The following is a 23,332-nucleotide window of genomic DNA, read 5'->3' on the forward strand; positions in this document are numbered from 1 at the left end:
AAAAAATATTTTCCTTCACAAAGATCAATGAGCAGTTAAGACAGGATAAATAACAAAAGGCTAGGTGTGGTGGCCTGGTAGGCAGAGACTGAGATGGAGACAGTGAGAGGGAGATAGAGGAAGACAGTCAGAGAGAGAGCTGACTGGGCGAGATAGAGAGAGAGAGAGAGAGAGAGAGAGAGAGAGAGAGAGAGAGAGAGAGAGAGGGCTGACCCCAGGAAGAGGTTCAGCTCAGATTTTATAACCTTGCCCCTTATCTGTGTACTGAGGGCAAAAGAGGAACTCCCTCCCCCCTTACCTGACTAGAATCAGGTAGACGGTTTAGAGAGTTGAAGACTGGGGATTGGAAATAAGGAGATCAGGATACAAATTTTACATTAAACAATGAAACAGTAGGGATCAGTTTACATCTCAAGAGCAAAGACATTTCCATGCTCTTAACAAGATTCCCTGATTTTTAACAGCATTAAAAGATTATAGATTTTTGTTTTCTGCTACATTCATAATTCTCTATATCAGTGGTAGTATATTATCTTTTTGATATATTTCTGTAATCTCCTTGCTAAGTATTTCATTTAAAATTTTTGTATACCTGTTCCTCAAGGAAACTGATCTAAAGATTTTTCTCTGTAGTCCCTTCTCTGGTTTAGGTATCAAAACCAGATATGCATCATAAAAGGAATTTGGTAGAATTTTTTTGCCTATTTTTTCAAGCTGTTTCCATTCTTAAATATTTCTAAGAATTTATTTGTAAAGCCATCTTGTCCTGGACATGTTGTTTTCCCCCTTAGGGAGTTCATTGAAGGCTTTTTCAATGTTTTCTTAGAGAGGATTATTTAAATGTTCTATTTCTTCTTCAGTTAATCTGGGTAGTTTGTATTTTTATAGAAATATCCACTTCACTTAGATAGTCAGTTTTTCTGTTTTATCATTTGGCAAAGTAACTCATAATAATTGCTATAATTTCATTTCCAATAATGATGAATTCTTTTTTATTAATAATACTAGTAATTAGGGACAGATAGGTGGCACAGTGGATAGAGCACCAGCCCTGGAGTCAGGAGCACCTGAGTTCAAATCCAGCCTCAGACACTTAATAATTACCTAGCTGTGTGGTCTTGGGCAAGCTACTTAACCCCACCACCTTGCAAAAACCTAAAATAAAGAAAAAAAATACTAGTAATTGGGTTTTCTTCTGTCTTTTTTTAATCTATCTATTGTATTGGGTTTTTTCCCCAAAAAAATAGCTTCCTAGTTTTATTTATTAGTTCAATTTTTCTTTCAGTTTTCAGGATTTCCATTCTGGTGCTTAATTGATGCTTTTTAATTTCTCTTTCTAGTTTATTTTTAGTTGCATGCACATTTCATTGATTTGTTATTTTTTGGTTTGTTTTTAATTGATGTACAAATTTAGAGAGACATTAAATTTCCCCTAAATATTGCTTCCTCTAAGTATGTGACTCCCACAAATTTTGGAATTTTGTCTGAATGTTGTCATTCTCTTTAATGACGTGATTTATTATTTCTGTGATTTGGTGTTTGACCCATTCTTTCTTAATGAATATTTACTTTCCAATTAATTTTTAATTTTCCATGGTTCTTTACTGAATAATTTAAATTCATTATGGTCTGAAAGGGACACAGTAAATATTTCTACTTTCCTTCATTTGGTGGTGAGATTTTTATGTACTAATAAATAATCAGTTTTTATAAAGGTACCAGTCATAGCTGAAAATAAAAAGTATACTTTTTATTTCCATTCAATATTCTTTGTCAAATCTAACTCTTCTAAGAATATATCCATCTCCTTAATGTCTGTCTTATTTATTTTATGTTAGATTTATCTACTTCAGAGAGTAGAAGATTGAGATCCCCCACTATAACAGTTTTACTGTCTTTTTCCTCCTATAATTTACTTAATTCTCCTCTAAGAAGCTGGATGTTCTGCTATTTGGTGCATATATGATTAGAATTATTATTATTATTTCATTGAATTTGACTATGTTGTTTCCCTACTTATCTTTTTAAATTAGGCCTATTTTTTTGGTTTTTGCTTTTTCTGCAATCATGATTGCTAACCTCTCCCTTTTTAGCTTCAGTTTTAAAGTGTAGTAAAATCTGCTCCAACCCCTTCTCTTAAATCTGTCTGGGTGTGTCTATTTCATGTGTGTTTCTTGTAAAACAACATATTTTTGTATTCTGGTTTCTGATCCATTGTGCTATCTACTTCCATTTCAAGGGTTAGAGCATCCCAATTCACATTTACTTTTATAATTACTGTGCATTTCCCTCCATGCTGTTTTCTTCTGTTTTTCCTTCTCTTTGAAAGATTTCTAAAGAAATATATTATTTGCTCTTTCTCTTAATCCAAATTATTATTTTGGTAACTTTGTACACAATCATTAGATCACAGTATCCAGACAATTTTCAAAAATCCTTAGATAAAGAGAATTGTTTTTATTGTGTATATATATATATATATATATATATATATATATATATATATGTATGTATATATATATATCATAGGATCGTTGTTTTGTTGGGGGGGTTAGCAGAAAAAAATATAGTAGAACGAATATTGGATTAGTAATTAGGAACTTTTGTTTTTAATTCTGGATTTGCTATTTTGTGTAATGTTAGATGAGTCTCTCAGCTTCTGTGATCTTCATTTTCTTTGCTTATAATATTGATCTGCTTGACTTGCCATTCTATTTTCCACTAACAGGTCAAGGATTTTCTGATGGCCAAATGAGATTAAATGCATGCAAGCAGTAAATAATTGCAAAGTACATTATACCTGAAAGATATCATTAATATTAATATCTTATAATAATAATAATAATAATGCTGATGCTGATGCTGATTAAAGTATACATTTTCCCCTTCTGTGATAAAAAACTGTAAGTATAATTCCTTAATGGAGAGGCCCAACTCTTTTAAAAAGCACTCCTGATCCATGTATGCCTCATGGTGGCATAAAATAATATCAATCTCAAAGGGTTTGATTGAAGCACAACTTCTAGAAGGTTCTACAAAGCTTTAATAATTTGGATTATGGCTCTTGAGAGAGATTGCTTGCTATTTGAGAACCTGTCTAACTAAATATGGATGTACTCATCACCAGTAAGTTGTTCATCCACTGATTGGGTGGTCCCATAAAACAAACAGAATTTTAAAAAAAAATGTTTATTATTCTTATCTAACCACCTCTTATTCCCACAGTAACTGCAATAGTACTGGAGCAAAGAGAACAGAGAGTACTTAGTATCACATAGAGTTTTTTTTCCAATGTTTACAAACATTAATTTAACTGTTACTGCCATAAATGTGAAACTTTTGCCAAATAAGCAACAAATTGATAAACTCTTAGAGGAACTGAAAAGTGATCCAACTGGAAGTGAAATCAAAAGACATAAAGAAATTTCAGTTAGACAGGATAATTATTTCCCATTAAGATATGATTAATTTTACTTTTGCTATGTAATTTGGTATTCATTATATCTAGTAAATTTTTTCTCTTTTCTTACACAAAGTCTTCAATATATTAAAGTGTGAGAATTCTTATTAATCTATGGACCTTTGATTCATTTCCTAATTATTAGGAAACAACTGTAACAATCAGAGCTACCCTCAAATCTAGAGGAATTGGCAGAGTTGATTTCATCAGGTATCCTAGAACAACAGGAAATACTATTTTACAGACTTTACAGTGATCCTGATGAGTAGCCACTGGATCTCTATTTATGTTTCCATTTATGTAACACTTTATTATAGAGAATTAAAGAAAGGGAATTTCTATGAAGAAATTGACTCAACTATCTGAACTTTAAAACTTATCCCAGTTGTTCCATTCTCTGATTGTTGAATTCTCATCCAGTCTCCATTTGAGGAAGTATCCATGTCAGTTATGCTAGCTTCTCTCCCAGTTTCACTTCTGACTCTCAAAACTTTTATACCGGGGCAGCTAGGTGGTGCAGTGGATAAAGTACTGGCCCTGGAGTCAGGAGTACCTGGGTTCAAATCCGGTCTCAGACACTTAATAATTACCTAGCTGTGTGGCCTTGGGCAAGCCACTTAACCCCGTTTGCCTTACAAAAACCTAAAAAAACCAACAACAACAACAAAAAAAACCTTTTAAACCTAGCCTTGCCATGGACACCTTCCTCAACTCTCATCCTGCTTTCTTCTTGTCAATTCTCTTTATGTTTTGTGTTCCCCAGTTAGAAAGTAAGTTCCTTTAGGGTAGGAATTGTCTTTCTTTTCACTAGTATTTTTATTACCAGAATTTGCCACAGTTCTTGGATCATAAGACATGCTTTTAAAAGTCTTTATTTACGTATATACTTCTCTATCTTTTAACCTATTCACCTCTCTATCAAAAAGTGAACATATATATATATATATATATATATATATATATATATATATAATCTTGATTTTAAGTGATTTCAATGCATAGGTGCGTACAAGATTGGAAAGTAAAAATTTGTTGGCATATTACAAATGGTAATCCAGCCTATACTTAAATAGTACTAGTGACAGAGTACCTTTTACTCAGCAAGCTTGCTAATTTGAGGGTAGCTCTGCTTGTCAGAGTTGTTTTTTAATAATTAGAAAATAAATCAAAGGTTCAAAGATTAATAAGAAATCCCACACTTTAATATATTGAAGACTTTGTGTAAGAAAAGAGAAAGAATTTACTAGATATAATGAATACCAAATTACATCACAAAAATAAAATTAATCATATCTTAATGGGAAATGTCCTGTTCCCAATATGTGAATGGTATTATCAGATTGAGAATGATAGAATAATTGTATGATAATAGAATAATTATAATAGAAAAATATATTCAGCTACTATGTATAGTTAAATCATCACCTGGTTAGAGCTTATGTTAGAGAGAATTATCTAAATTAGTACATATTTTAAAAAACAAAACAAAAGTACTACATATAATTATAACAAATTCAGTCCCACCTATTTAAATAAATAACTGAGAAATGGGGAATAAATAAGACATATTTCATTATCATCACTTTTTTATGAAAGTTTAATTCACAAAAAACTAACAACATTATGAAGAAAAAAAATTGCTTCCTTAATAAGCCTACAAAAATGTGACCTAAAGACAAAATATTTTTAGAATAAAAACTCACTTCAAAATATTAGAGCTGAGGATGAAAGATCATAAGTTCATTTCATAAAAATTGTGAAAAGCAAGGGATAATGAAAGCCTTATGACCCAAGTAATCCATGCCATCATGGAACAAAGTGAGAAAAGAAGAAAACAAATATATGTATGAACTTGGACATATCTAATTGAATTTCTAAATCAATTATTTTCCTTAATATTATTGTTATTACTTAAATTTAGCTAATTTGCATTGATAACTTGGTTTTGTACTATTCATTTTTAAAAATATCTTTCCTTTGAACAAAACTATTCCATATAATAGAAATTTTAAAAGAAGAGGGAAATAAAGGATTAAAAACACTAAGCAACATTTAGAACATCTCAGATAGTTTATGCAATACTCCATAGTTACTGTCCCTTCCCTCTGCTATGAAAGGAGAAAAGTGTATTTTTTCATCTTTCTTCTATGAATAAAAGTGGTCATTATCATTCTTCAACTTTCAGGCTTCACTTTTTTATTTTGATAAAGCCATTTCTTACATTTCTTTCCTCCTTTTGCCAACATTCAGCATCAATCTTCTTATGAAAAGAATTCTCTGAATTCTTCATATGTGAGGCTTCTTATACCAGAATAATATTCCATTTCATGTACTTCAAATGAATTATGTTTTGTATAGCTCTATTAAATAAACCCCTTAAAATTTGTTATTGTCCTAAATCTATAAATTTACTCAGGCAGAATCATCACTTCTTTTCTATATAGTCATGGTCCAACCATGAGCATAAATTTAGTCTTTTCTATGAAATTTGATATCAACAGTTAATTTAGGGTATTTTTAACAATATCCTTGTGTTACTTGGTTTCACAATGTTGGATCATACGTTTATCCTTGATATAAATTAAGTTTGATGTATGATGTATCATGATGATACATTTGTACACATACATGCATCTAGATTGGTATACCAGCACATCATTACATATATTATGTATATGTTTATATAAATGTGAATATACAAGTGGGTGCATTAATATATACTTACATGAATTTCTCTATCTGCTTTGCCAGAAATCTATTTAAAATTTTTGCTTAATGGTAATACTATATAATTTGATTTCTTGTTATTCATTGGCTTTGATATTAGGACTGTATTTAATTAAAGGAACTTGTTGGTATATACATTCTCAACTTTTTTTTTTTTGCAAGGCAATGGGGTTAAGTGACTTGCCCAAGGCCACACAGGTAATTATTAAATGTCTAAAGTCAAATTTGAACTCAGATCCTCCTGACTCCAGGGCCAGTGCTCTATCCACTGTGCCACCCATTCTCAACTTTTTAAAATAAACTGTGTAGTATAGATTTTAATATCCTTTTAAGCATTTTTAGCATTCATTTGTAAATTTACCCTGACCAGGTTTTATTTTCTTTTGTGATTATTTAATACATATTATTAAATTTTAGCTTCTGTGATGGGAATGTTTAAGATTTTCCTTTCTTCTGTTAATTTTAGTAGGTCAATTTTTGAAACTTTAAAAAGTATTGCTTTTTCTTAAATAAAGTTGCATATAGTGAGTTATATTTTTTAAAATTATGGACTTAGTTAATTTAGAGGAATTTTATTTTCTTCCCTTTTTTAGTCAGGGTGCAAAAAGTTTAACAATTTTGCTAGTTTCTTCAAAAAAATCTAACTTCATTTATCTGGCTTCTCTGAAACTAAGTAAAATGAGAATAATACTGATAATTCACAGGGCTATTGTGAGAATTAATAAAGAAAGAATATGTAGGGGGCAGCTAGGAAGCACAGTGAATAGAGCAACAGTCCTGGAGTCAGGAGGAACTGAGTTCAAATCTAAACTCAGACACTTAATAATTCCCTAGCTGTGTGACCTTAGACAAGTCACTTAATCCCATTGACTTGCAAAAATAAAAACCAAATAATAAAGCATATGTAAAATGCTTAGTAAACCTTCAATCACTATATAAATGCTTACTATTATATAATAATGATGATGATGATGATTTCTATGTTATATAAATTATGATGATTGCATCTTTCATTTTTTAATGTCAATATATTTCAATACATATTTTTAAATTGTACCTTCAGTTCATTAATCTTCCTTTTCTGTTTTAAATGTATATATATTTAGAATTTTGTTTCTCTTAAGACTATTTTACTCTGATTTCAGAAATTTTATGTTGCCTCATTCATTGTCATTATTTTCTTTCAAAACCTTTTTAATTGGTTCTAGGATTTGCTTTAAATATTGTATATATTTTGACCAAGTGATATCACTACTTCATTCCTTTAAAAAGCAAAAGGATATCTATACACAAAAATATTCATAGAAGCAATTTTTGTTACATCAATTTGCTGAAAACAAAGTGGGTGCCCTTCAATTGTGGGTTAGCTAACCAAACCACTGAATCTAAATGTAGGAATAAGGATAGCTAATGGACTAATGCTTCTGTTGCTTCAGATAACTTCTAGATTCCCTCTGCCAATGAAAGTTGGTATTTTCTGGCATTTTCCAGTCTCAGAGCCCTGAGAAATTAAGTACCTTATCTAGCATCATACAAACGATAAGTGTCAATAGATATTCCTAACTTGAAAGCTGAATTTTTATTTACTATTCCACAGTTTTCTTTCAAAGAAACTGATGATGATGATGATGATGATGATGATGATGATGATGATGATGATGAAAACATCTTATGTAGTATTTTTTTTAGGTCCTAATCTAGGAAGTAGTATTGTCTAGATTAGCAAATGAGATAATCTGTATGAAAGTGTTTCACACTTCTAATGTATATTCTACTTTAATGATCACTCTCATTAACATTAATATAGTTGTTATTGTTATAAATATTAAAAAATATTAAAATATTTAAAAATGGAAAAAATATTAAATTTATTACCAAGTTGAAAACTGCCTATGGGCAAATTGCTTAATCTCTCTCTCTCAATTTCCTCATCTGTTCATGAGGATAATAATTATAGTATCTCCTCACAAGGATATTATATGAGTCAAATAAAAATATTTATATATATCACCTGTTTTTCATTTTGCTCATGCCCAAAAAGAGGTTTATCATGAATGTGTTGATAATGTGGCCTGTGAGATAACCCCTCTTTAATGGAGACCAGATAATTTTGTAGGCAACTAAATGTGAAGAGATCTTTTCTTACTTTTGTCTTAGCTTTTTTGAAAGACAGAGTTAATGATAGTTGGTGTTTATATGATGTTTTAAGATTTGAAAATTTCTTTACAGTTATTTTTTGCTATGATTCTCACAATAATCCAATGAAATGACTTTTACAGTGAATATAATCCCTATTTTATAGATCAAGAAACTGACCCCAAGAGCTTAAATGATTTATTCAGGGTTATACATCTAATAAATATCAGAGGTGCATTTGAATCCAAGACTCTTCTGGCTCCAAATTCAACAGTTTTTGCCAAAGTTTTTTTAAAAAGAATTAAAACTTCAAACACCATTCTTTCCCCCTTTCAGTCTTGTACCAATGCCCTTAATCAAATATATTCTTTTAGTATACTCATTATTAGTGGCAGCATGGAAGGAAGACCTGTATCCAAATCCTACCTCGGAAACTAACTGTGTGATCCTAGGAAAATGTTTTACCTTAACTCAACTTCTGTTTCCTCATCTGTAACATGAGGTTAATAATAGCACCTGCCTCATGGGGTTATTAGTAGGATTGAAGGTGATAAAACTTTATAAACTTCAAAGGATTAGATAATTGCTACTTAAAAATAACAACCATAACACAAATAATGAAGCATTAATTAAGTACTATGTATTAAAAGATATACTGAATGCTGAAAATGAAAATATAAACAAGCAAAAAGTCCCTATTCTTAAAGCACTTCTCTTCTAAAAGGGTTTTCTTGTCAGTTCCAGTCACATCTGATTCTGTTACCCTTTGGGAGGTTTTCTTGGCTAAGATACTGAAGTGGATTTCCATTTCCTTTTGCAGTTCATTCTAACAGGTGAGGAAAGAGAAGCAAATGACATTAAAGTGATTTGTCCAGTCACATAGCTAGGAAGTGTCTGAGGCCATACTTGAATTCAGGAATGACTCATATTCCAGACCCCAGTTCCCACAGTCTATCCACCGCACCCCCTAGCTGCCTACTCATGTAGGCAAACATAACCTAAATTCATTAGTATTGGTCAAAGAGAAATGTTTTGTACAAGGAAGTCAAAGAGAATAAAGAATGAAGTCATAGGAAAAAATGATTGGCACATCCCTTTTGAAATTGTTGTGTTAATTTGATTATTGATCTCAGAACTTGAGGTTGGTATAGAGTAAAATGAAGTTACCTGGGAAGTGGTTTCCTGGGTGCCAGATAAAGAAGAGGAGGTGACAATAAAAACCCAGAATCACATAGGTAGATATTTTAGTTTTTATTTGAAGATCAAGGCTAGAATACAGATAGAATATTATGGTGGAAGTTATTAAAATTTTTGATTGCTTGAACTCAATGAATCAGAAGTAATACTAAAATGAGACTTTGTTTTTGTTTTTTTTTTTCTGCACAGCAAAGGGTTAAGTGACTTGCCCAAAGACACAGGTAATTATTAAGTGTCTGAGGTCAAATTTGAACTCAGGTCTTCCTGATTCCAGGGTTGGTGCTCTACCCACTGCAGAGACAATGATTCACTTTGGAGCCATGAATTTTGGACTGAAATATGCTACTAACTCAAATTGAGGCTACAAAAAAAATGAGATTTTTGAATGACATATTATTGTAGCTCCAATAGAGATAAGAAAGTCTGAGAAAAGGCTTATTTTGCCTCTTCATTTTTCAAAAACAACACTGAGTTAAGCTTTTAGAATGGTACCAGTCAAGTTATGCCTATGAAATCCAATGTGCTTGCTTGACTTGTCAAGAAAATTATCCCATTCAGGTTGTAAAGTATCTTGTGTGTGTGTTTGTGTGTGTGTGTGTGTGTGTGTGTGTGTGTGTACATGTGTCTGTGTGTGTGTGTCCACCTGGTAGAGGCAGCATTTCTTTTGTTCTCCTCCTATATTTTTATTGATATGTCTTGTCTTCATATTGACTACATTTACCTCTGTATCCTTTCCTTGCCACCAGACCCAGCAGTCTATCCACTGCACCTCCTAGCTGCCCACTACAAATGAGAGCCAACCCTTTTAACCACAACATAAATATTTTTTAAAAGACAAGAAAGAAAACCAAGAAGAGAAAAAAAATCAGCTATCAATACCGCAAAAAAAAATCTGATATTATATACAATGTAGCCCAGTCATCCTCCTCATCCTAATTCACACAGGAGGAGGAAGGAAGTTGAATAGAACATTTTCAAACTCAAACTAATATAGAGGTGTCAAGTGAAAGTGCTGCAATTTTTTTAGAATTTCCTATGCCTTTTCTCCCAACTCTAAAATGCTAATATTCTTAGAGAACTTGAGAAAGTACAAAGGAAACAAGAGCATCATGCCAAAAGTCTTAACATAGATTTCTGATTGTTGCTACATTCATATAGTCAGGTGAATAGATTGATGTTTGGGACAAAACTGCCATTCAGATTTGACCTCTGAATCTTGTTAACTAACACCACCAGGGAAAGACTAGTTATTCAACCCTAAAGAACTACATTGCACAGAAAAGGGTTATGAACTGAGATTAATTTCACCAAAAATGAGGAATAATAAACTAGAATGATCTGTAGACTCAGTCCCATCAAATGAAGGAAAGTTTACTAAGAGTTATCTCTCACCTTTTAAATAACCCCCAAACTTATAATTTCTATGAAAGTCTATTAATTTTTTTTAATTTTTATTTAAGGCAATGGGGTTAAGTAACTTGCCCATGGTCACACAGCAAGGCAATTATTAAGTGTCTGAGGATGGATTTGAACTCAGGTCCTCCTGACTTCAGGGTCAGTGCTCTATCCACTGCACCAAATAGCTCCACACCCCTGAAAGTCTAGTAATATTAATTATTAACAAGGCTTATTTTTTTCTCCTAAAAGCAAGATACCTTTTTCTGCCTTTCAGTTGTTGGCAGTTGGTAGCACGGATCTGTTGTTTGTCTAATACAGATCATCTTTGGGGCATTGTTGTGTACATTTATAGCACTTTATATAGAACAACCTTACCAAAATGAATACACTGGTATGGTGTGGGAAGTAACATATCCCAGATCTGACATACTTACTACAGCTTCAAGAGCTGACAAGAATTCCTCCCCTCCCATAATGAAGTTTATGCAAAGCAACACAAAATTCTCTAACTACATGACACACAGTGACTATCATTCTCAGCAAGAGATACTTTTCAGAATGAGAATAAAGGGAATTCTTTTTGTGTTATTTGAATACTAGACAAAGGGAACCAAATATGACACTAGCTATCTACATGCTTACTTAAGGGACAATGTTTTTAGAGGGTGTTAATGATGAGAAAAGGCATTCTCTGGGTTTGATTGTTTCAGAATTGTGATTTTAACATGAGAGATAACAATTATGCCTTATATATACTATTCTTTTCTTTATCTTTACAAAGAGTCTTTTCCTTTGAAAAACTAGTCTTTCCAGAATAACCTCTTCAAGAACATTTAGTTATTATTATTAGAAATTGTTATAGTAATAAATTATATTTAAACATTTTATTAAATGTAATTCTCATGTACTTAAAATAAATTGCAAAGCCGGCTATTTTCATGCTATTTAATATATATGGTATGACACAATGTGCTTTTAATATATTTAATGTTATATGCTTTAAAAATGTAAGTGTGCTGTACTTTTATGAAACTTACTTTATATTCCTCTCTATATGGAAAATGTATTACTTTTTAATATGGGTTCATTGTAGAGTGCCATTAGGAAATAGAGCATGGTGCTTAAAAGTGGTAACTTTGAGAATTTAAGTACATTAAAAGTGGGGGGAGGGGACGGCACTGCATTATAGTAGCATCAGGCATCTAATTGGAACTGACAAAAGCAAGGGGAGAAATCTCCCATTGACATTGTAATGGCACTTGCATTTGCATTGACATCATAACAGTTCTAATGCAAGCAGATGAGACACTTCTACTGACAAAAAAAAAAAGACTTCCCCCTGACATCCTGTCGGTTCTCTCCTTTCTTTGGACATGCTATCACTGTCATTCAAGATGAAGATAAAAATATTATGAAAAACATCTTCAGTCCATGCTTATTAGATACTTTCCAAAATTGAAATAAGATGACCGTCCTCAAAATTTCCTTCCTTAAATCGTCAAGACAGCACTGTGAGAGTCTTAAAAGATGGATATAATATTTATTTCTTAAGTAGTTAGGATAATGAATTAAAAATTATGATTTTCAGAAAAATTTATTGGAAGAGTCTTTCAGGTAAGAAAGGATTATGGGTCACTTTGGGGAGAAACAGATTACACAAAATACTAGGACACCACAAAGTGAAATCAAAGATGTTACTGATTAAGGGGATCTCATTGGAGACAAAGAATACAAACATGCTTCCCTAGGGAGACTGTGATTTTTTTTCTACAAATGTAAAATGAAATAGGGAAGAATTCAGAATGAAGTGACACATCACCTGAATTATCATCTTGATAATATAAAGGAATGTACTTTTTTCTCTTCTAATTTTCTAAATTAATCATCTTAAATTCTCCACTTTATGTTTGTGTATTTAGTCTGTGTAAAATGGGGGAGGTAGTAGATGTGGTAGAAAGAGGTAATGATTCACTTTGGAGCCTTGATTTCTGGACTGGAATCTGCCACTAACTCAAAGTAAGACTACAAATAATTTATTTCCCTTCTCTGGGCTTCTTCTTCCTTATCTATAAATGGAGAAGTCTGTTAAGATTATTTCCAAAGTCTCTTTTACTCTTGTGTTTCTCTGTTCATCTTTCTTCAAGAATTATGCATAAATAAAGGAGAAAGAAGAATTTAGGAGTTTCCATAAACCAAATTATATCGTCACTGCAATAGCGGATGTCTAAAATCCAGAGGAGGAAGAAATCTTATCTGCCCTGCTCATTTGGATAATGACCTACCCAGAAAAGGAAATATTTCATGATAAATTTAAAAGCTAATATATTCATTTTCATTATAAAATCATTATTGTCTGAAATCTTTGCTACCTTAAAAAACAGCATAATATGACTCATAATTTGAGCATATGTTCACAAGCAAAACACTATTTAAAAATACAGAAAATGAATTGGAGTAGATCAATCTCAAAACCTGTAACATTTGTAGAAGTTCTTTAAGGCACACTTTATTGAACTCTGGTAATCATTTTCTTAGTGAGAAAAATATTAAACCAAGTAGCATTATTATTGTTATCCAATCTGTATATTTACCAGAGAGATCACCTAAAAGGAGATTTCATTAGGAAAGTAGCATTTCTCTTGAATGTTCCACATGATAGTGTGACTTTGTAGGTCTACTGATCTGATGTCATAGAACAATATAATGCACCTTTGTCTTATTGACAGGAGAATAGGAAATGAAGTAGGGTAAGAAAAAATCAACCTTGAAAGGAACAATAAAGCTAGAGTCAGAATTCCTGAGAAAGGTCTACAAATGAAGAAATTCATTTCCAATAAAGTCAAATATTTGACTGTTTCAGGTACAATATTAACTGTTTGGTCTTCCTGACAAAGAAATTTCTCACACACAAACATTTTATTGGTGCTTTTTAGTTTTAAAAGTGTACAATTTCAAAGTTATGAGCAAAATTTAAATCGTCATCACCATCATAATTTAAAAATACTTATTTGTTTAAAATAAATTTCCAAATGAAAAGCAAAGAACTAAAACAAAAATGGACTCTCCATTAGGCAATTATTAATCAACTTTTTAAATTTGTTTCTGAATATAATTATAGAATACTAGTTTTGTCATTTTGCTTTTGTCAAATAATCTTCTGAACTGAACTCAAAGCTTCCTAGAAGAAGCAACCATCACAATGTATGATGCACATAGGGAATCCTAATAAATACATGTTCATTTAAAATGACATTCATTCAGTTTTGTGAAGTATCCTGAACCTTTAAAATGTTTCTTTTTTTAATTTGAGGGATCTTGTTGATTTTATATGCTTTTTCTACTTCTACAGAGAAGTGAATTTATTTTATATTTTAATATTAGTTATTCATGTAACTTTAATGTCTGCATGATGACCCTATTTAGGATCCTGTGAATTAGATGTTATCATCATCACCACTTTATATTTGAGGAAACTAAAAGAGTTTAAATGTCTTGTCATGGGAAAACAACTAACAAGTTCTTGATAGAGAAGATGAAACCAAATCTTTTTCTTTTTTTTTTTCTTTACTGTAATTCCAGGGACCTCTCAGCCATAATATACTTTCTCTTTTAATGATGGGTGAAAACGAACTTTTGAAAGTTAAGGAAGAAGTTGAGTAAAAGTATTTGAGAAGATAGAAAAATAAATGAATCATTCTCCTTGATAGTTATATGAATTACTGAATTTGCATACTCTAAAAACATAATTAACAAAATATATGGCAATTAATGGAATGGACTGCCATCTTGATTTTACCTTTTTCTATCATCTTGATCAGTTGCTTAAATTTGGAAAAATAGTTTTGTCCTTCAGTGGCAAAAATAAAACTATATAAATATATACAATGTAATCTTGGTATTATATCATTCTATGAATAAGAACTTTTCCTTACTTGTCATTCTTCTACACTGTATTTACATTTCACATAGCACAATGCTCTCCATGCAAAATTCAACAAATATTTGTGATTATAACATATCAATGTTTATAATGATAATCAGAGATACAACAGTATCTCAATGTATGTTCTGAATCTCACATAGTAAACACACACACACCCACACACACACAAAATGAACAAAACATAAATATTACAAGGAAAAATTTGATAAATAAGAAAATAATACATTCAATATGAGCCATTATTTTAGTATAACTGTTATTACTGCTATTATTAGTTATTGAAAGGATTAAAATACATTCCATATATCATATTCATCATATCATCAAAAATGGTTCTGTCCAAAGCAAAATATACTGCCTTGTTCAACAGTGCTTTGCCCTTATACCAAAACTAGATAGTCACTTATTGTTGATTTTGTAGAAGATATTAATATAACAGGAATGAGATGGACCAGAAGATCTCAAATCTATTAATTGTGGGATTCTATAATTCTAAGTGTATGGCACTGTAATATATATATATATATATATATATATATATATATATATATATATATATATATATAATGATGTGAATAAAAAGAAAGAAAGAGTTCATGATTGGGTGGTTCTAGACCCAAAGTAGGCTATAAACACAGAATATAAAGATATATATATATATATATATATATATATATATATATATATATATATATAAATGGATACATACATGTGTCTATATTTGCACATATATTTATATACATATGCATATACCTACAAGTTACATGTATGCACAGGAGTTTGAATGCACATGTATAAATGCAAATATACACAAACATTTCTTCTCAAAGGATGTATAAGAATGTAAAACAATACTTTACTTCTCTCAAGTTTTGCCTTGCTCACTTCCATCTGCTCCCATGCTTTCAAATTTAATTTACAAGAGATTGATCAACAGCTCCACAAGTAACACTTAAAATCTCTCATGATTTTAGTCATGACCCTATTGAGTGGAAATTCTTCCCCAACTCAGCACTCTAGTCCTTAAGTTCCTATTCACTGAACTTTTTAATTTGTTAATTTTTTTATCTCTTCTAAACAAGCATTTCCAAAATGCCATTTATAAGTTCTATATTACATATAGATATGTGTGTATATGTATATATAAACACACACACATAATACTTAAGGAACAAACCCATTCATAATCATTATCTTTTAGATTATAAAATAATTATTTACTTAACAGTAAGGCAAAATAAATAATATTATGTATATTTAATATATTAAAGTAAAGTACAGGACATTATATATGTTAAAAACAGATCATAATTTCCCATCAATGCACTTAAAAGCTATGGTGGAAAACGACTCATTTATGGAAACCTGGCATGGAAGCACATAAAGGAGGAAATCCCATGTGCTTAAGGTAAATCACAACTCTGGACTGAATGCTTTCAATGCTATTGATCCATTCAGGAACAATTAAATCCAAGAAACTCTCTGAATGTTGATCCTCACTGCTCTTCAGTCAAGGCAATTCTCTTCTCCATAATCAAACATAACCCTTATAAAGTTCTTTCAATTAGGAGCTATTACTCTTGAAAGAGCATTTAGGGAGTGATGGTACTTAATGTAAATATCGGTTCTCTCATGATAGGAAAAAGCAAAGCTCACCATACTTAACCAGATGCTTCGCTGTCCAATCAAAATGAAGGTTATGGCAACATAGTTTCGGTTTACTCTTCACCCTGGCTCATCTCCAGACCAAAGCAGCTCTGAGGGTCTCTCTGAGGTTTTTTAAAAATTTTCTCTAAAGCTAGAGGTGGTTGCAGATAGCATCACATTTTTAAAAATTTACCTTCTCCAGTTCTAGGTAGAGCTGACCTGTCACTGGAGCTCTTGGCCAATGAAGTCATTTCTTTGTTTCATTTCTCTTTTATTAGCTTACAAAGCAGCTTTTCAGGGATAGTTACCTTTTCTTTACTCCCGCTCTCCATCTTCCTTATTTCTGTTTCTGTTCCTTTTGCATTTTCTCTTCCTCCTCTGCTATGTCTTGAATGGCTTAAATGACAGGTTCCTGACCATCAATGATTCACTTGTTTCTTAAAAAATTAAAAATTCCATAAATTTCCCTTATTAACTCAGTCCTTTTTTTTTTTTTTTTTTGGTTTTTGCAAGGCAGTGGGGTTAAGTGACTTGCCCACGGTCATAAGCTAGGTAATTATTAAGCATCTGAGGCCAGATTTGAACTGTTTCACCTGACTCCAGGACTGGTGTCTATCTATTCCTCCACCTAGCTACCCCAGTTCTTAGTCCTTTTAAAGTTATACCTTAGTTTCCAAAATTTTACATGCCTTCTCATTTTATTTTAGTTTTATCCACTTTAATCATAATCATTATTCTGCAAATTATTCAATATTCCATCATGCATTGCAGATATGTGACTACTTCAACACTGTTCTTTAGTGCTCTTGAAACCATACTTCCTTTAAGTCACATATCTAAAAATTTAAATAAATAAAGGATCTGTCTTTTAAAACATTAACCCGCTCCCAAAATAAATTAACCTCATTCTGAAAAAGGACAACATCAATTTATATTATTGACAAAGAGATCTAGTTCCCCACATCTATTCCATGGATAATTTTTTCTACAAAACTATTCAAATAAGCTAAAAGTTGTTTCTTCATACATTTTTATTAGCAGTATACATTAATACCAACTCTTTTTTACTTACTCCTACAATTTATCAAAGGTTTATTATAGCAATATCTTGTATCATTTAACCATTAATGGAAATTTCTTCACACACAGACACAGACAGACACACACACACACACACACACACACACACACACACACACACACACACAGCCTTTCTGTTTCTTTCATGGTGAATGGGATTTTTTTGTCCATTTTTGAAGAAGACTATGACATCAGGGAGGTGACACCTTGACAAACATGTGAAATTGGATTTGAGTGAGGGGGTGCTGTGCTAAGTCACCAGACTCACTTTCCCCTCTGGAGTCATCTGGGTACAATGACCTGATATGAATCAGGCTTACTGGAGATGGCCCTGGATGGGAGGCATTAGGGTTAAGTGAATTGTCCAAGGTCACACAGCTGGTCAGAATCAAATATCTGAGGCTGGATTTGAATTTTTGTCCTCCTGACTCCAAGGCCAGTGCTCCATTCACTGCACAACCTAGTTGCTCTTTCATGGCTAATCTATTGTTTACCTTAAAGAAGGAGTATACTTTATAGAAGGATACAGATGGGGAAATATGGGATCCCATGAGGAGAGATTGGCCCACATACAATGGTGAGGTTTGTCTTTGTGTGACTTGAAGGAAGATTGGATGTCTCTTTAGCCTCTTCTTCCCCCTCCCCTTTCCAAGGGAGACTACTTCTAACCAAAAGGGAAGCAGGATGTTAAGGCTAGAAGCCCCATTCTGTTCTCTTCAGACAGAGGGGTACCAGGCTAGAAGTATAACAATCTACTTCTTTAAATATTGCTCATCTAATGGATATAATCAGGTTCTATCTAACTTTTGATTACTTTAGTATTTTGTGAAGTAGCCTAAACCCTTTATTCAAGGCTGACCCTTTTCCCATTCTAAAACGAGTTCTACAGTGAACACCCCTAGCAAATAGTAAAGAAGCATATTTGTCTAAGTCATAACAAAATATAAATCACAGAAGGTAGAAATAGAAGAATATCTACCAAATGATACAGAATGGAGGAGATCTCCCACTGGGAACAAGACACCTTTGATCAAATTAGAGAACATCTAAGGGAAAACTCCCTCAAACCTCTAGAGTAGCAAACTGGGTATAGAAGTATAATGGATACTTCCTACTTCTCTCATGTGTCCCCAGATTTTTTTTCCTTCAGCAACCTGAAATGTAGTTGACCTCTTCCAATTCTGAAGGCTGGAAGTTTACTCAATTACTATACTCAAAGAAGATTCCACCTTGGAAAAAGGTGGGATTAGTTGAGAAATGAAGGTCTTACTTCTTGCCCTTTCCACCCCAGTTCTAGCATTTTATCTCCACCAATAAGATTTACATATACATATCTGTGAATAAATATATATGCATATATACATATGTGTGTATCTATGTGACTGCATACCTACATCTGTAGCTGTAAACATATTTAAAAGTCCTCTCTCTGAGAATAGGAATTGTTTTGTTTTTTATTTTGCTTTTTTAATTTCTATTCCCAGTTACAATGCTGGTACATAATATGCTCTTAATTAATTAAACTCCCCCTTTCCCCCATCCATGACAAACAACAGCAGGGTTGCTGAATTTTCCATAACATATTAACATTTTAGAAGTACAAATTCCTATGACAGAGTGAAATATCATCACTTGACAAATAATAAATTAATGCTTTCTCATCTGTAAAAATAATAGTGATGATGGCTAACATTTACATAGTGCTTTGAGGATTGCAAAGTTCTTTACATGGATTATCAAAGTTGATTCTCAGAAGAACCCTGTGAGATTGTGCTAACATTTCATTCCTGGGAAAACTGAAGCTGAGAGAGGTTAAATGACTTGCCTAGGATTTCTCAGCTATAACGTCTAAGACAGAATTTGAATTCAGTTCTTCCTGATTCCAAGAACCAGTGTCTACGTTTCTCTCTTTTCTTCCATTTCTGTCTATGATTCCACTGTAGTTAAATCCTAAACTCATATTAAAATCAAAAATTGTGGAAACTACATTAGACTTTTAGACCAATAAAAATTTATTGATCGAACATAACTAAAAGTCAGATGATTTGGGAAGAGGGCAAAAAACACAGTTTTATTATTCTAATGAGTGAGGTAAAGAACACTGCCTATGTGTCAGGACAGTTGGGTTCTAGCCCTAGCTCTGTCACTTTAAAAAAAATCTTATTTATTTAAGGCAATGAGTTTAAGTGACTTGGCCCAAGGTCACACAACTAGGCAATTATTAAGTGTATGAGATCAGATTTGAACTTAGATCCTCCTGACTCCAGGATTGGTGCTCTATCCACTACACCACCTAGCTGCCCCTAGCTCTGTCATTTTTAGCCCCATATATGACCCCCAGCAAATCTCTTAAACTCTCAAAACTCATTTTCTTCTTTCACATACAAAATTCTTAATTATTATTTGTTGAACTGAATGAATGTCCTTCTATCTCCTCTTTTTCCTCCATCATCCTAATCTTGCTCTTCATCTTTGCCAAAATCACTAATTCTTCCATTTCTTGCTATTCTACTTATCTATCACCTATGTTCTGGCCTCATTATCCCATACTACAATCCAGAGGCTACAATTAACCAATATAAGAGGGCACTGTGATTCCCTCTTTAATCTTTAAACCTCTTGACTCCCCCCCCCCAATTCACAGTCTAATAATCCTTAGCTTTGAGTCAATTCCATCTTCTACCTTCTCTTTTTATACTCCAGAGCTGTTGAATGATGATGGAAAATATTTAATTTGTGAATGAAAACTTCTTCTTTCTTCCCATTCATTCTTCAACTCCCAGAAATTTGGCTAACCCATCATCCCTTGTATTGCAACTATTCTTTCAAACATCACCAATGACCGCTTATTTGCCAAATTAAAAGATATTTCAGTCTTTCTCCTTTTTTCTGTAGTATATGGATTGCTTTCCCCTAATAAAATATCTGATTGCACCTTTTCTTCTATGGCACAATTCTATTCTAGCTCTTCTCCTAGCTATTGGACCAGTTCTCAATTTTACAGAATTCTTTGTCTTTTTATCCCTAGCTATTCAAAAGCTCTGTCCCAGAATCTCTTCTTTTACATATTTCTTTTTTCTTTATACATACACACCCATATAAAAATGTGTGTTGTTCAGTCACTTTAGTCTTGTCTGACTCTTCTTGACCCCATTTGGGATTATCTTGGAAAAGTTATTAGAGTGCTTTCCCATTTCCTTCAACTTATTTTAAAGATGAAGAACTGAGGCAAACTGTTAAATGATTTGTCACTTAGCTAGTAAGTGGGTGAGGTCAGATGTGAACTTAGAAAGAAGAGTCTTCTTAATTTCATATGCAGCCCCTCTATCCACTGTGCCACCTGTTTACCACACACACACACACACACACACACACACAGACAATTATGTAATTATATATATATATACACACACTTCAATGATTTCAATAACTTCAATGATTCAATTATTACCTCTATGCAGAAGGCTTCAAAATCTCAATATTCAGCTCATTCTCTTCTCTATCCTCTATTTCTTTTTTTCCCAATAGCATACTAGACATGTCCTACAGCATAGAGACATTTAGAGTTCCATCTCAGATATACAAAATTGAACTCTTCACCTTTCAGCCTAAATCTGAAACATTTATTTTAGATTTCCTATCTCTGTTCAACCAAATAAAACTTAAGTATTTTGAAATTTTGTTTTTTATAAGTAGTTAAAATCACTAGATAAGTATAGAAATTAATCAATACATATTAGCTAAAAATTAAGACATTTTCAGAAGTTAGTTTGAATAATAAAATAACACTATTCCTCAATTAAAACACGAGTGAGGCACATTATAGTTCAGAATACATTCTAATTTAAGAATAGTAATAAATTGCTAGGAAATGACAAACCACCCCAGCATCTTTGCCAAGTAATTCCCATGGACATCACTGAACTACCATGATCCATGGGGTTACAAAGAACTGGATACAACCAAATGACTGAACAACAAATTTCTATTGAGATCTCTGCTATCCTACAATTCACCCAAGCTTGAGACTTTGCTTTTTTTCATACATTACTACTCTTACCTCTCTGGCCATCTTCTCATAATCTTATCAATTGCATCCTTGATCTGGAAAAACATTGCTCACTCTAGAGCTGATCAATTAGATTCTCCCCTACCACTATTTTAAGAAGACTTTTCTTCAATTGTTCATTCCCAAGTCTCTAAGTCATCTTGTCCATAATGAGGACAGCAAGGACACCTTTCCCTTCTACTTCCTCTTAATGCTAAAAATATTTACCATTATGAGATCAATCTTGCTACCATTCAATATATTCCCTCTGAATCCAATCTCAATCTTAGTTTCTTTTTATAATAAAATTGCCTTCCCTGGCCAACATTCCTCTTTGCATATTGTCTTCACCTTTAGACTACAAACTTATTGAGGGCAGAATCTGACTTTATTTTTTGACACATAGAATACACAGAATTCTTTTTCATTCATTCATTTATCTTTAACTCTTTGCTCTCTCGTTCACTATATTCTGTTGCCAAGTCTTGTAATTCTGCTATAATAACATCTCTGGCATCTGTTCTCTTTCCTCCTCCCATACTGCCCATAACCTTATTCAATGTCCTTCATCACTACATGCTAGGGATAATTCAATAGCCTGTTAATAGAGCTCCCTGCTTCTACCCTCTTCTTCTGCTTAATCCCTCTACAGAGCTGCCAAAATAATCTTCTTAAAAGTCATGTTGAATCATTTTAAAGGTTCTTTAAAAATATTAAGAGTTCTTATAGAATAAAATAAAAATGCCTTAGCCTGGCCAAAATGTCATTCTTTAATATACCATCCAACTACATTTTCAGCTAATTTACCTTCAAAGAGTCTGTGTTCTACCCAAACTGGACCACGAACTTTTATCCAAACAACACTCTGAACCCCACTTCTTTGCATTTGTGCCGCTCTTTTCCTTCAAGGATCAAGGTTTTCTCTTTCTAATTAAATTTTCTTGGCACACTTTGTCCATATCTGTAACATCACAAATAATTCATACTAGATATATCAATGTACATTTCATCCTACCTTCTCCCTCCCTGGTAGAATATTTCTGCCTGAGAAGAAGGATGTTTGTATGTATTTTTTTTTATTTGTTTCCCCAGAACATAGTCATTAAATATGGCTTGCTGTTGAAGGGTTGAGGGAAGATGAAGTGAGAACTCCACCCTCTCCAGGTGAACTCAGTTGACAGTTGAACTCATGTAGACAACTTTAATTGATGTTTGTCCTTCACTCTCAAAGAAGATCATACCATCAGGGAAGTGATGCTATGACATGCATGTGAATTGGATTTGAGTGAGTGGGCTGTGCTAAGTCACCATCCTCACTTTCTCCTCTAGAGTCATCTGGTTCCAGTGGCCAGATATGAATCAGGATGACTAGAGATGGCCCTGAGGCAGTCAGGGTGAAGTGACTTGCCTAAAGTCACACAGCTATTAAGTGCCTAGTGTCTGGCAGCTTTAATACCTTACTCTGGGAAATACAGAATAGATTAAGAACTATGAAAGGAACTGCTGAGGTGATTTCAGCCTCCCTTTCCTTAAGAAGATCTAGGAAGGAAAGTTCAGAGAAGCCCTTAAGTCAAAACACACTTTTGATGTTTTTGCATTACAGTGGTGAGATAAGGAACTTTCCCACCTAAATTGACTTTCTATTTATTCATTATTCACAAGTCAGAAAACAGAGATTTATCAGACAACAGGAACC

Source organism: Macrotis lagotis, chromosome X (assembly GCF_037893015.1).
Source record: "Macrotis lagotis isolate mMagLag1 chromosome X, bilby.v1.9.chrom.fasta, whole genome shotgun sequence".
Lineage (NCBI taxonomy): Eukaryota > Metazoa > Chordata > Mammalia > Peramelemorphia > Peramelidae > Macrotis > Macrotis lagotis.